This window comes from Halichoerus grypus, chromosome 5 (assembly GCF_964656455.1).
Source record: "Halichoerus grypus chromosome 5, mHalGry1.hap1.1, whole genome shotgun sequence".
Taxonomy (NCBI): Eukaryota; Metazoa; Chordata; class Mammalia; order Carnivora; family Phocidae; genus Halichoerus; species Halichoerus grypus.
The window spans coordinates 154602860-154615698 of record NC_135716.1 but is presented as its reverse complement, the minus strand read 5'-3'; the positions used below and the strand labels follow the sequence as shown (position 1 = coordinate 154615698).

The 12839-nt window shown below is 39.2% G+C and overlaps 1 long non-coding RNA gene across 5 annotated transcripts in view; it reads left to right on the top strand.

The window, feature by feature from the left end:
* The window catches only part of LOC118523705 (uncharacterized), a 71216-nt gene that overhangs the window by 9414 nt on the left and 48963 nt on the right, over positions 1–12839 (top strand). For 4 of the 5 annotated variants that reach the window (XR_013448214.1, XR_013448215.1, XR_013448213.1 and 1 more), the window contains exon 4: positions 908–1015. This is a non-coding gene — a long non-coding RNA (uncharacterized LOC118523705). Of the gene's footprint in view, positions 1–907; positions 1016–4358; positions 5444–12839 lie in introns of those variants that run through there. The other variant, XR_004911237.2, reaches the window with a different exon arrangement.

Genomic DNA, 12839 nt, shown 5'->3' with positions numbered 1-12839 from the left:
ATCCAGCTCAATTCCGGGGACCAGTTGAAATAAGGTCCCCTACTCCTGGGCCATCTTTCCCCCCTCAGCAAATGATTTTCTATTTGAATGATATGCAAAATGCTTTTTTTTCCCCTTCGAACTTTATAAGGAAACTTGGCTACAGACAAAGAAGATTGGACCCCAGCCCTGACTTCAAGTCCTTGGCCTCACTTCTGATAATCCATAGTATGAAGTATCTGCTCTGTGTTTGGGATATCTCTAGCCCCCTGTCCCCCAGTCAGCTCCAGAAGTTGACTTTCTCTGGCTTCTGAAGTTTCTGTAAGAGGCAGTTAGGGAAACTCGTTGAGTGAGACTGGATGTGTTTGTTGCAGTAATAAAAAATGTTTATGTAGACAGTGTGATTTCAGATTTTTTTTTTTGGCTGCTTAGAGGGGTAAGCAAGTTTGATAACCTTTGGTGTATTCAGTTGACTAAAGTTTGGAGGGATCTGTGTTATTCCATCTGTTTTTTTTAAGTTCTTGGCAGTCTGCGTATCTAAAAATTTCCCTTCCTTATGGTCTTGATTTAGAGAGCAAATATGACTGAGAAAATGTGTTTAATAATAATTTCAGTTTTTGCTTGGTTTTTACATAGCAGTGCATCACATCCTGTTGTAGGTGCTGGGCATATAATGGTGAGAAAAGCAACATGGCACCTGCTTTCATAGAGCTTAGAGTTTTCTGGGGGAAGATAGACATTAATTGAAGATTTACATCAGAAAAAAAGTCCTAATATCTAAGGGAGAGTATTCCATCCAAGACTAAGTAGTGGTCATTTGAATTGCTTCACATGATTTTTTGTCTCAGCTTATCCCTGATCCTTGGGTCTCGCCCCAGAGCTCTGGGAAAGCTATATACAATCAGTGGTAACTCTTGTCTTTCTGCAGATGTGGGAATCCCTTTTTCAAAAGCTCCATTGTTCTCCAGGCTGGAACAATGAGAGGGAGAACGCTGAGTCTCAAGAGAAGTGACCTCCTTGAGGAAAATGCACCCAGGTAAGCATTTGGAGAACAAGCAGCGGGGAGAATGAACTAACATTTCTGATTTGTAAGATGTAGTAAGTTAGGGCAGTTTTGCCGGTGGTCTTCTGTATGGATATTCAAATTAATTAAAACCTCACAACAAGCCTTGGAGTTTTCTAATTATGATTTGCACCATGTAACATGACTTAGGAGACTGGTGTAAATATTTGCTTCTTGGATATTTTAGAGCAAAATTTTGATGAACTGGGAGCTCTGAAGCAGAGTGCTACTTAAAAGCATGGCTCTGGGGCCAGACTCCTGGTTTTGAACCTTAGCGCCACCAATAAACTCTGTGATCCCAGGCAAGTTACTTAAATTCTCCGTGCTTTAGTTCATTTAAAGAATGAAGATAACAGTGGTGCCTATGCTGTAGGGTTATTGTAAGAATGAAATATGTTACTCATTTTACAGACTCTTTTTGGATGCACATTTTTCCATGTTTTAGACCTTTGAAAATGGAATATTTCTTTTTTTTAATTTTATTTTTTTAAGATTTTATTTATTTGAGAGAGAGAGAGAGAGAGAATGAGCGGTGGGGAAGGACAGAGGGAGAGAGAGAGGGAGAAGCAGACTCCCCACTGAGCATGGAGCCCGATGCAGGGCTCGATTCCAGGACCAGGAGATTATGACCTGAGCCGAAGGCAGATGCTTAAATGACTGAGCCACCCAGGCACCCCGAAAATGGAATATTTCTTAAAGTTGATGGCAAACAGCTTACAACCTTAGTTGGCTAGGTGGCAGTAGGGATAAAATCATTACCTGTGTGTTTGCAAATATCAAAAACTTAAACATCAAACCTTGCAGAATGGGAGTCAGGGGGTTGGAAGACGGTCTTGGAGGTAATCGTGGGGGGCCATTTTAACTCCCAGGAAGGAAATGGTTGAGAAGAGGGGTGGGGAAGATAGTAAATGAAATGTACTCAGCAGTGTTCCTGAAGGGGGAGCCTCAGCAAGCCAGCACCAAATGGCTTTTACTTCATAAAAGACATGCTGTATCCTAATGCTCATAATTGTATAGAAGGCAATACATTGTAAATTGTCTGTAAATATGTAAATTGACAACTCTGAGACAAAATGTATTTCGGAAGAGTCCGACTGAATATAAAGAAGTTTTAGGACTACCTTTACATATTTATTTCACTTATTCACTTCACCAACTTATTTCCTTTTGATGTAGGCACATCAGTAACATACTAAAAACCTAAGAAAGCTCTTTCAATACTTATTCAATAAAAATTCAATGTGATAAAAAAGCATTGTATTATAGTTTAAATGGCAAAGTTTTTTCTCTCTTAGCGGTGCATAAAATAATGATGCATCTTAAAATTGAAGATGTCTTAGATTTGATGAAATGCAGCAATATAAATAGAGCACTTAGAAAAACATTGGTGCATAGTAAATACTACATAAATGAGCTATCATTGTTACTGCATTTTATTTTATTTTGGTTTTATTTAAATTCAAGTTAGTTACCATATAGTGTATTATTACTTACAGGGTAGAATTTACTGATTCATCAGTTGCATATAACACCCAGTGCTCATCACATCAAGTGCCCTCCTTAATGCCCATCACCCACTTATCCCATCCCCCTACCCACCTCTCCTGTTTCTGGAGGGCAGGGAAGAGAGCTCCTATTTTTGGAGGGGGTCAGCTAAGTACAGATACGCCTGCTATAAAGCCACATACCGACAAATCTCACACTGTATAAAATCAGGCACCGAAAATAACAATTTATGTGGGAAAAATTATGTGTGGACTAGTGCAACATATACATAATAACAACACCCTTTTATGCAAATCACAAGAGAGCTAGTTTGTGTTACAGGAACATGGTTTGGAGTGGAACAGACTGAACTTTACATTTTCTCCTAGTAACCTTGCCAAGTAGGTGCTATTCATATTTTATAGATAAGGAAATGAGTTTAGGATCAGAAACTTGCTTTGGGTCATATGGTTGTAAGTGGTGATGATGATAGGAATCAAATCTAGGTCTTCCTAGCTCCAGAGCCCATACTTTTCATGCTTACATCCCAAACCCACTTTGGCCAGATTCCCCCATTCCTCACTTCGTTTTTCCCACGAGAATAATGGTGCCGTTTGCTGGATGAACTCTTAGCTATGTCTGCTTCTGCCTAGGTTTTAGAATGTGGCAAGTAAGTGGAAACAAAATACAGTTGATTTTTCCTTTAAGTATTTTCTAAAGTTCCTTGGTAAGGTTGGCTCTCAAATTTCTGTCTATAGTTAGCAACTGGATTTCCTGAGATTGTAAGATCAGCATCTGTCTCTGGGCAAAAAAGTGCCATGAGACCTACTATAATTCAGAGTGTTAGTGTTTTGAAAGAGCTTTCAAAACCTGACTGTAATTTTTAGATAAGCTGTCGCCAGATGGCAGCAAAATGCCTTGAGCATAAGATCTGAACTATGTAACATGTCTGATTGTTTGTTGCCATTCATTTACAGAATATTCCACTCATTTACAGAAACAGCTGAGTCTAAACAAAATTATCTTATACTATATGTAAATGTTATTTTTGGAGCAAGCTTTTCAAATAAATGATAATGATTTATGTATTGAGGGCACTCATAGTGATTTATGTATTGAGGGAAGACTATATGGCAAGCATTTTGCTAAATACTGTATTTACACTTATTGTTTTATTTTATAATTACAATACTATAATCTCTATTTTACTGATGTGCATTCTGAGTCTTTGGTTTGTTTTTTTTTTTTTTTTAAGATTTTATTTATTTATTTGAGAGAGAAAGAATGAGAGACAGAGAGCGTGAGAGGGAAGAGGATCAGAGGGAGAAGCAGACTCCCCGCTGAGCAGGGAGCCTGATGCAGGACTCGATCCTGGGACTCCAGGATCATGACCTGAGCTGAAGGCAGTCGCTTAACCAACTGAGCCACCCAGGCGCCCCTGAGTCTTTGGTTTTATATATTATTTTTATATCAGGCCATCTCACTAAATCCTCAGTTTCAAGTCTCATCCTGAATTTTTTTCTATTAATTCTAATAGCTTTCCTAGTGATTGTCCTGCCTCAGATTTTTCTGGCTATTTAGATTATCTGCAAATAATCTGCAAGTCAGAGAGAGTTTTGCCTCTTATTTTCTAATATTTATACCTCTTGTTTCTTGTTCTTGACTTAGTGCATTGGCTAGAACATCCAGAAAAATACTAGATAAAAGCAGTGATAATAGATATCCTCCAAGAATGACATTTGCTATAGTTTTTTCGTAAATGGTTGGCTTACTTATATTTCTAGATGGCTAAGGTTTTTTTAAAAAAATATTTTATTTATTTATTTGACAGAGAAAGACACAGCGAGAGGGAACACCAGCAGGGAGAGTGCGAGAGGGAGAAGCAGACTCCCCACTGAGCAGGGAGCCCGATGCGGGGCTTAATCCCAGGACCCTGGGATCATGACCTGAGCTGAAGGCAGACACTTAAAGACTGAGCCACCCAGGCGCCCCCAGGTTTTCTATTTTATTCCATTAGTCTATTTGCCTGTTTCGGTGCCAATCCCACACAGTCTTAATTACTGTAGCTTTAGATGGAGTCATAATATCCCAAGATGAGCAAGTTGGTTCATCTTGTTCCTTTTCTTCAAGGATGTGTTGTTGGCTATTCCGGGCCCCTTGTAATTCCACATACGTTTTAGCATCAGCTTGTCAAATTACTTTACATGCACATGCACACACTTTTGGAATTTGGATTTGGAGTCCATTAACTATAAATTAATTGGGGAGAAGTGCTATCTTCACAAAACTAAGTATTTCAATCTATGAACATTTACATATCCCTCCATTTCTTTAGGTCTTTTAAAATTTCTCTCAAAAATGTCTTAACTCTTTTCTGTGTGAGGGTATTACACATTTTTTGTCAGATTTATCCATATCTATGGATATTTGAAATCCAATTGTAAATTATATCTTTAAAAAATTCCTTCTTAAAACTTTTGCTGGCATAGAAATATAATTCATTTTTGTATATAGACCTGTTTTCAGTGACTTTGCTAATGCTAATAATTTTTAGACTTTTATTTCCTCTTGGATTTTGTAGACAATGATAAAATATCAACATAGTAATATTATCTGTGAATGCTAACAGTTTTGTTTCCTACTTACCAATTCTTATACTTTTTGAACTTATCTTATTGCACTACCTAAGACAACTTGAAGAATGTGAAGAGAAGTGATAATTGTGGGCATCTTTGTCTTATCCCTGATTTTAGGGGGATTATATCTAATATTTCTCCATGAAGTTTGATGTTTGCTGTAGTTTTTTAGGGGATACCCTTTGGCTTGAGGAAGTTTCCTTTAAACCTTATTTGCTAAGAGATTTTTTTTTTTTTTGTATGCATGGGAAATGGATTGCTAATATATCAATGTTCTTTACATCTCTGTTCATAAGTGAGATTGATCCATAGCTTTTCTTTCTTCAACTTTCTCTTTCTGGCTTTGGTAGCAGAGTAGAATGTCCATCTGAAATGAATTTGAGAGCGTTCCCTTTAAAAATTTTTTTTGAATACTTTGTATAAAGTTAGGATCATATGTCACTTGAGCACTTGGCAGAAGTTAGCTTTACATTTTTCAGGGCCTTTTTTTGAAAGAAACATAAGTTACTATAAACTATTCATTCTATGTATTTAAAGGTTATAGATAAATATAGCTTTAAAAAAATTCTCCTCATTTGGATTTGGTAAATTATACTCTTTTTTTTTAAGATTTTATTTTATTTTATTTTATTTTATTTTTTTTTAAAGATTTTATTTATTTATTTGAGAGAGAGAATGAGATACAGAGAGCATGAGAGGGGGGAGGGTCAGAGGGAGAAGCAGACTCCCCGCTGAGCAGGGAGCCCGATGTGGGACTCGATCCCGGGACTCCAGGATCATGACCTGAGCCGAAGGCAGTCGCTTAACCAACTGAGCCACCCAGGCGCCCTTAAGATTTTATTTTTAAGTAATCTCAGCATCCAATGTAGGGCTCAAACTCACAACCCTGAGATCAAGAGTTGCACACTCTACCAACTGAGCCAGACAGGTGCCCCTTGGTAAAATGCATTCTTTCTTTCTTTCTTTTTTCTTTCTTTCTTTCTCCCTCTCTCTTCCTTCCTTCCTTCCTTCCTTTTTTAAAAGATTTTATTTATTTATTTGAGAGAGAGAGAGCAAGAGGCAGAGGGAGAGGGAGAAGTAGACTCCCCGCTGAGCAGGGAGCCTGATACAGGGCTTGATCCCAGGACCCCAAGATCATGACCTGAGCTGGAGGCAGGTGCTTAACTGACTGAACCACTTGGGTGCCCCAGTAAATTATATTCTTATGAAATTGCCCATTTCATCCAAATTATATTTTTAAATAAACTTGTTCTTTTGATCAATTATCCATTTTAAAATTTATTGGTATTATTCATAGTATTCTCTTATGATTAAGAAAAACTTCTATTGTATCTATAGTTTTTACCCTTTTTAAAGTTCTATTATTTTTCCTCTTCACTGTGATACAGTTTACATAGCACTGGAATTATCTGTTTCCTGAAGGTTTATTAAAATTATGTGAAAACATCAGGGTTTGGTGCTCTTTGAGGGAGGGTTGGCCTTTTTGCATCTTTATTTTCATTATTGTGGTTGTTCTGTTTACACTTTCCTGTCTCTCCTAAGGCCAGTTTTGTTAATTTTCACTTTCTGAGAAAATAATCTATTCAAGTATCAAATTTACTTGTGTATTGCTGGGAAAAGTAGTCTAGGTATGATTCTTTTAGTTACTCCCTACTAGTGATACCCCATTTTCATTTTTTATGTTATGCATTTCTGCTTCCTCCTATTTTTCTTGAATAGGTTAGCTAATAACTTATATTTGTTATTTTAAAAATCTTTGTAATTAATATATTTATTAATTAGATACGTATTAATATCTTTATTAAATCCTTCCTTCTGTTTTCCTTATGTTTATTCTCTTGGTTGTTTTTCCTAATGTTTTAAGTTGGATGCCATCTTATGGTCACAAAATGGATGCTGGAGCCCTAGCCATCTCATCTGAGTTGTAGACAAGAAGAAGGGAAAGAGCAAGGGACAAAAGGGGAGCCCTTTCCCTCAGAGTCATCTCCCTTTAAGGAGCTTTTCTAGATGCTTTATCCCATAACTTGGTTTATATTTCATTGGCCATGCTTATCTTCAAAAGAGGCTGGGAAATGTGGTAAAACCCCACATTTTTTGTTTCTACAAAACAAAAACCAGACAGGCTTTCCAATGAACAGAACCTCACTGAAGGATCTTCTGAAGGGTATACCTCAGGAAGAATAAAATGAGTCCAAAGTGAACATCTGCATGGAGAAAAGGAATAGTGAGCAAATAATATTGTAAGCATGTGGTAAATTTAAAGAAACACCAACACTGTTAAGACAATAATGACTATGACCAATTTTTAGTGTTAAAAGTTTTTTTTTTAATTTTTTTGTAAATTCCCAAGCTGGCTAAGTAAAAAGAAGGGTTGTAGTTTTGAGCCCTACGTTAGGTGTAGAAGTTACTTAAAAATAAAATCTTTAAACGTTGCAGGGGTCTATTACTAATGAAGAGGGGGATAATAGATATGGGTAGGTAATCTGTCGCAGAGTTTTAAATGTTTGAAGTTCAATTAACTCTATTAAGTCTTTATCTTGGTATGGACTGTACAGTGTTACTTCTTTTACAGAGACACAGTATATTTTTTCTCAAATCACTTTCCTCTTGACTTCTGGGTTAGTTTTGTCCAGGAATTTGGTTCTACCTTAGAACTTTTAACACTAAGAGGGGCGCCTGAGTGGCTCAGTCAGTTAAGCGTCCAATTCTTGAATTTGGCTCAGGTCATGATCTCACAGTCATGAGACTGAGCCCAGCATGGAGCCTGATTAAGATTCTCTCTCTTCCTCTTCCTCTAGCCTCCCCCTACCCCCCAGCCAAAAAAAATAAAAAAAAAAACCTTTTAACACTAAAAATTGGTCATAGTCATTATTGTCTTCACAATGTTGGTGTTTCTTTAAATTTACCACATGCTTACAATATTATTTGCTCACTATTCCTTTTCTCCATGCAGATGTTCACTTTGGATTCATTTTATTCTTCCTGAGGTATACCCTTCAGAAGATCCTTCAGTGAGGTTCTGTTCATTGGAAAGCCTGTCTGGTTTTTGTTTTGTAGAAATGTCTATTTTTTAAAATTTTTTATGAGATTTTATCTATCTATCTATCTAGAGCATGAATGGGGGAAGGGCAGAGGGAGAGAGAGAATCTCAAGCAGACTGCACAGAGCATGAGCCTGGCACGAGGCTCGATCCCACCACACTGAGGTGGAGTCCTGAGCCAAAATCAAGAGTCAGATGCCCAACCGACTGAGCCACCCAGGTACCCCAGAAATGTCTTTATTTCATCCTTACTATTGAAAGATAGTTTTGCTGGGTCTAGAACTCTAGGCTGACTGTTACTTTCTCTAAGCACTTTGCAGGCAATACTCCAGTGTATTGTGGTCTTATTGTTGCTATTGAGAATTCAGCTATCAATTTAATTGACAGTCCCTTGTGGGTGATCTTTCTTTTCTGGATGCTTTTAACATCTTTGTGTTTTTGTGTTCAGCAGTTTGACCATGATGTGTCCAGGAGTGCACTTCTTTTTACTTAGCCAGCTTGGGAATTTGCAAGACTTCCTTTGTCTCTTGTTTTAGCTGTTTCATCAATTCTGGAAATTTTTCAGTTATTATTTCTTCAACTATTGCCTTTTTCCCCTTCTGGTATTTTCCTGCTATATACCAGATTAGTTTTATACTGGATATTCTCCCTCTGTCCTATGTGGCTGTTAAATTCTTTTTCATGGTTTTCATCTTTTAGCTTTTTCCTCCAGTTTGCTGGTTATCTTTCCAAATGAGTCTAGCCTCCTATTAAATCTATTCCTTGTCTTTCTAATTGCATTTATGGTTTTCACCTCTGAAGTTCTCTTTAGTTATTTTTAAAATCAGATCAACAAATTTTTTTTTTTTAAAGATTTTATTTATTTATTCATGAGAGAGAGAGAGGCAGAGGGAGAAGCAGGCTCCCCGTTGAGCAGGGAGCCCGATGTGGGACTCGATCCCAGGACCCTGGGATCATGACCTGAGCCGAAGGCAGACGCTTAACCATCTGAGCCACCCAGGCACCCAAGATCAACAAATTTTTTATATTCTCTTTCCCTTGATTATGTTTTTAATTACTCTGGGCTTTTCAGTTTTCTTATTTTAAAAATAGGGGCTGGGCTCCATGTTCTTTAAGGACACTTTCAGTCCATAAACACTCCCTGTCTTCCTCTTGGGGTGGAGTGTGGAATGCTGATGGTGATGTGCTATTAGGTCAGAGCTCTTCTGTTGAATTACCCTTCTCTTTTGGATAGCTTAGGATGCCAAGTTTGGTCTAGAAGTCCTACTCTGGTGCCACCACCCATTAGGGACTCAGAATTTCCATTGCACTGGCTAAGCCTGAAAAGCTTGAGTCCCAGCTACTTGCTATGTGCAGAACAGCCTTGGGGGCAATGGCTGACTCTCACATCCCCACTTCCATGTCCCTGGGGTACCAAGATGGGACCATCTCTAATGAAAGCAATTTCCCAATCTTCCCAGGTACACAGATGAACGTGCTTCCTAAAGTCAATTTGGGCCTCCTTGCGGTATCACCAGAGAGTTTGTTTCCTTCTTCTCTAGTCTTAGAGAGATGGGCAGGGGCCAGCCCCTTGTATTGAATAGAAACCCTTCAGACAGCCAGAGGCTCAAGGAAGAAGCAGCATTCTGATTCTTTTGAGTTAAATGGTTTTAAAGACAATACTAGGTCTGGCTCTGGTTTGTACTGGTTCACTTTTTATTACAGGGGATCTGGGAGATCTTTTGATTTAATTTACCTGTTAAACTAAAACTTTAAATTTATGTGGACATGCAGGGCACCATAAAGAAATGTCTGTTTATGCAACTTACAAAAAAATAACTTTTCTTTTTTTTTAAACAGTTTTTTTGAGATGTAATCCACATACCATACATTTCACCCATTTAAAGTATATAATTCAATGGTTTTTAGTATAGTCATCTATTCAACCTCACCATAGTCAGTTTTCATTTTCATTACCTCAAGAAACCCTGTACCTTTCAGCTATCAATTCCCTCCTCCCCTCCCCCCCAATCAAGCAACCACTGATTTGCTTTCCATCTCATAAATTTCCCTCTTCTGGACATTACATATACATGGAATCATAATATGTGGTCTTTTGTTACTGGCTTCTTTCACTTAGCATAATGTTTTAGTGGTTCGTCCATGTTCTAGTATGTCAGTATTTTATTCTTTTTGTATGGCCAAATAATATTCCATTATATAACTGCTACACATTTATCCATTTGTCAGTTGATGGACGTTTGGGAGGTTTTACCTTTTGGCTATTTATTTTTTTAATTTTTAATTTTTTTTTTTTTTGAGTGAGAGAGAGATCCAGCATGAGTCGGGGGGAGGGCAGGGGAGAGAGAGAATCCTAAGGAGGCTCCACACTGGGCTTGATTTCACAACCCTGAGATCATGACCTGAGTCGAAATCAAGAGTCAGATGCCCAACCGACTGAGCCACCCAGGCCCCACTACCTTTTGGCTACTATGAATGATGCTGCTATAAACATTCAAATACAAGTTTTTATGTACATGTATATTTTCATTTCTTACCTAGGAATAGAATCTCAAGTTATATGGAGACTATGTTTGGTCATTTGAGGAATTTCTAGAAAAACAACTTTTCTAGTTCTTAATTCCTTCGTTTGTAAAGTGGAGATGATAATGGTGTCTATTTCATAGAGGGTTGTTTTTTGCTTTTGTTTTTGTGGGGATTCAGCTAGAAAATGAATATGTGGTTCTAGCTCAGTACCTGCAAATGGAGACTGAGTAATGAAGGCTATTCTTATTATCATCTGGTCTGGACTCTTCCACTTGCATGCTGGGTCCATCTCACTCTTGGGGCCTGAATTCCTTGTCTGTCAAGCAGGAAGACTAATATTCAGTGATGAATACAGAATGACTTGGAAAAGGAAGGTGTAGAGGGGCTGAGTTGTTGCTCCTGGCAAGGTCCACTTCCTCTTCCTTCTCCACCCCTCCTGCTTCACCCTTTTTCCTGGTGCTGATTAGTGGGTTCTTGGTATCCAAGGGGCCCAGCTCCAAGTTCCAGCCCTGCTTCATCTGGAGCTCTGGAATCTGATCCCTGATGTCCTTACAGATTCTAAGAAGATGCCTGGGGGCAGGAAAATGTCATGCCCAGGGACTCCAAGTAAGGGTTTCTTCAAGATGCTCCATGCCCCAAGTGAACTTCAGCTTGGAATGATCAGAAGTTAGACCTCCAAATGGATTGTGTGGGTGGTGCATTTTGGGAAGGTATGGGGCATGCTTTCACCTCTCAATAGTTATTGGAGTCATTCTTAACTGCTGTTTCTGTTAAGGCTTATTTTACATATACTGTTATATGTGCTCACACTTCTATGAGTATTCTCAGATTTTGATATATAAGATAAAAAAAGCTGCTTACTGAAATTTGTAGCAGAGATCTGTAGAGAGGCTGTTGGTTTTATGAACTGTAACACCACTCTTTTTTCCCGTTTCAAGAAAGCTTGTAGGAAAGGAAATAAGGGAGTGTCACATTCTAGGGATAGTGTGTCACCCAGAGAGGAGGTCCATTCTGCCCATCTTGGCCTTCATGGAGCTCCTGCCACCTTGCCTTCCTCAGCATCTGTTGGTCTGGATTTTGTCCCATCTCCTTCAGGCCAGTCATTCCTCTCTCCAACTAGACCAGCAGCATTGTGTTGTGGAAGGAGCTAGACTTCTGAGTCAGGTAGCCCTGGGTGCAAATCCTCTCCGCCGCAGTCGCTGTCAAACCTTCAGCAAGTCCCTCAGCCCTGCTAAACCTCAGTGTCCTCATCTTTAAATGGGAATAACTCCTCTCTCAGAGCATTAGAGTACAAGGACTTACCACATATGTTTTGTACACAGGCTCTCCAGGTGCCTTTCGTACATAATCTCTAATCCCTTCACCCATGATGTGGTGGGTGCTATCCTTGTTGTCCAGCTGAGGCTTAGAGTGTTCAGTGGCTAATGTCGTAACGGTGGTCTGTGCCCTGTCATCCCTTTGGGCCTTACCTTGACTTCTGCTTATGGCTGCCAGCATCAGCACCTCTTTCCTCTGCCTGGGGAAGCCAACACCATAAGGTCTGATGGAAGGCAGTGCCTCACCTCCCACCTCGGAAGCCACAGTGTTGTTGGTTGCTTGCTTTTCCTGACCTCCCACATGGGGAGTGAACACTAGACTCAGCCAATTGGATGCTCCCATCTGGGACTTTGGGGAAAATGACACCAAGAAGCAGTGGATAGTTGAGAACTCATTCTGACAGCAGCAGGAGCATCCTGTGGCTGGTCTTGGTGGTGGATGCTGTGCTCCATGGCCACAGTTCCAGCAATCAGGTTGCTCCAATGGCAGGAGCTTGGAGCTTGGCTGTGACTCAGGCCACCTGGGCTCCTTTGGCATCTGCCTACTCTCCTTCTTGTCAACTTTGTGAGATTCTTGATACTCTTCCTCAAGTTCCTCCTCAACTTAAGTCACTCAGACTCGGTTTCTGTTGTTTGTAATCAAGAACTCTGCGTAGCAGCTATGTGTCCCCAACGACAGTCCTCTGGTATTTCTGAACCTTTTCATTTTCTGCCTAATACTCCCATCCGAACGCTGGGAGTCATTTGCCTTTGCTTTGTGCCAGTCTCAGTCTGTCAGTATTGGCTAGAAATGC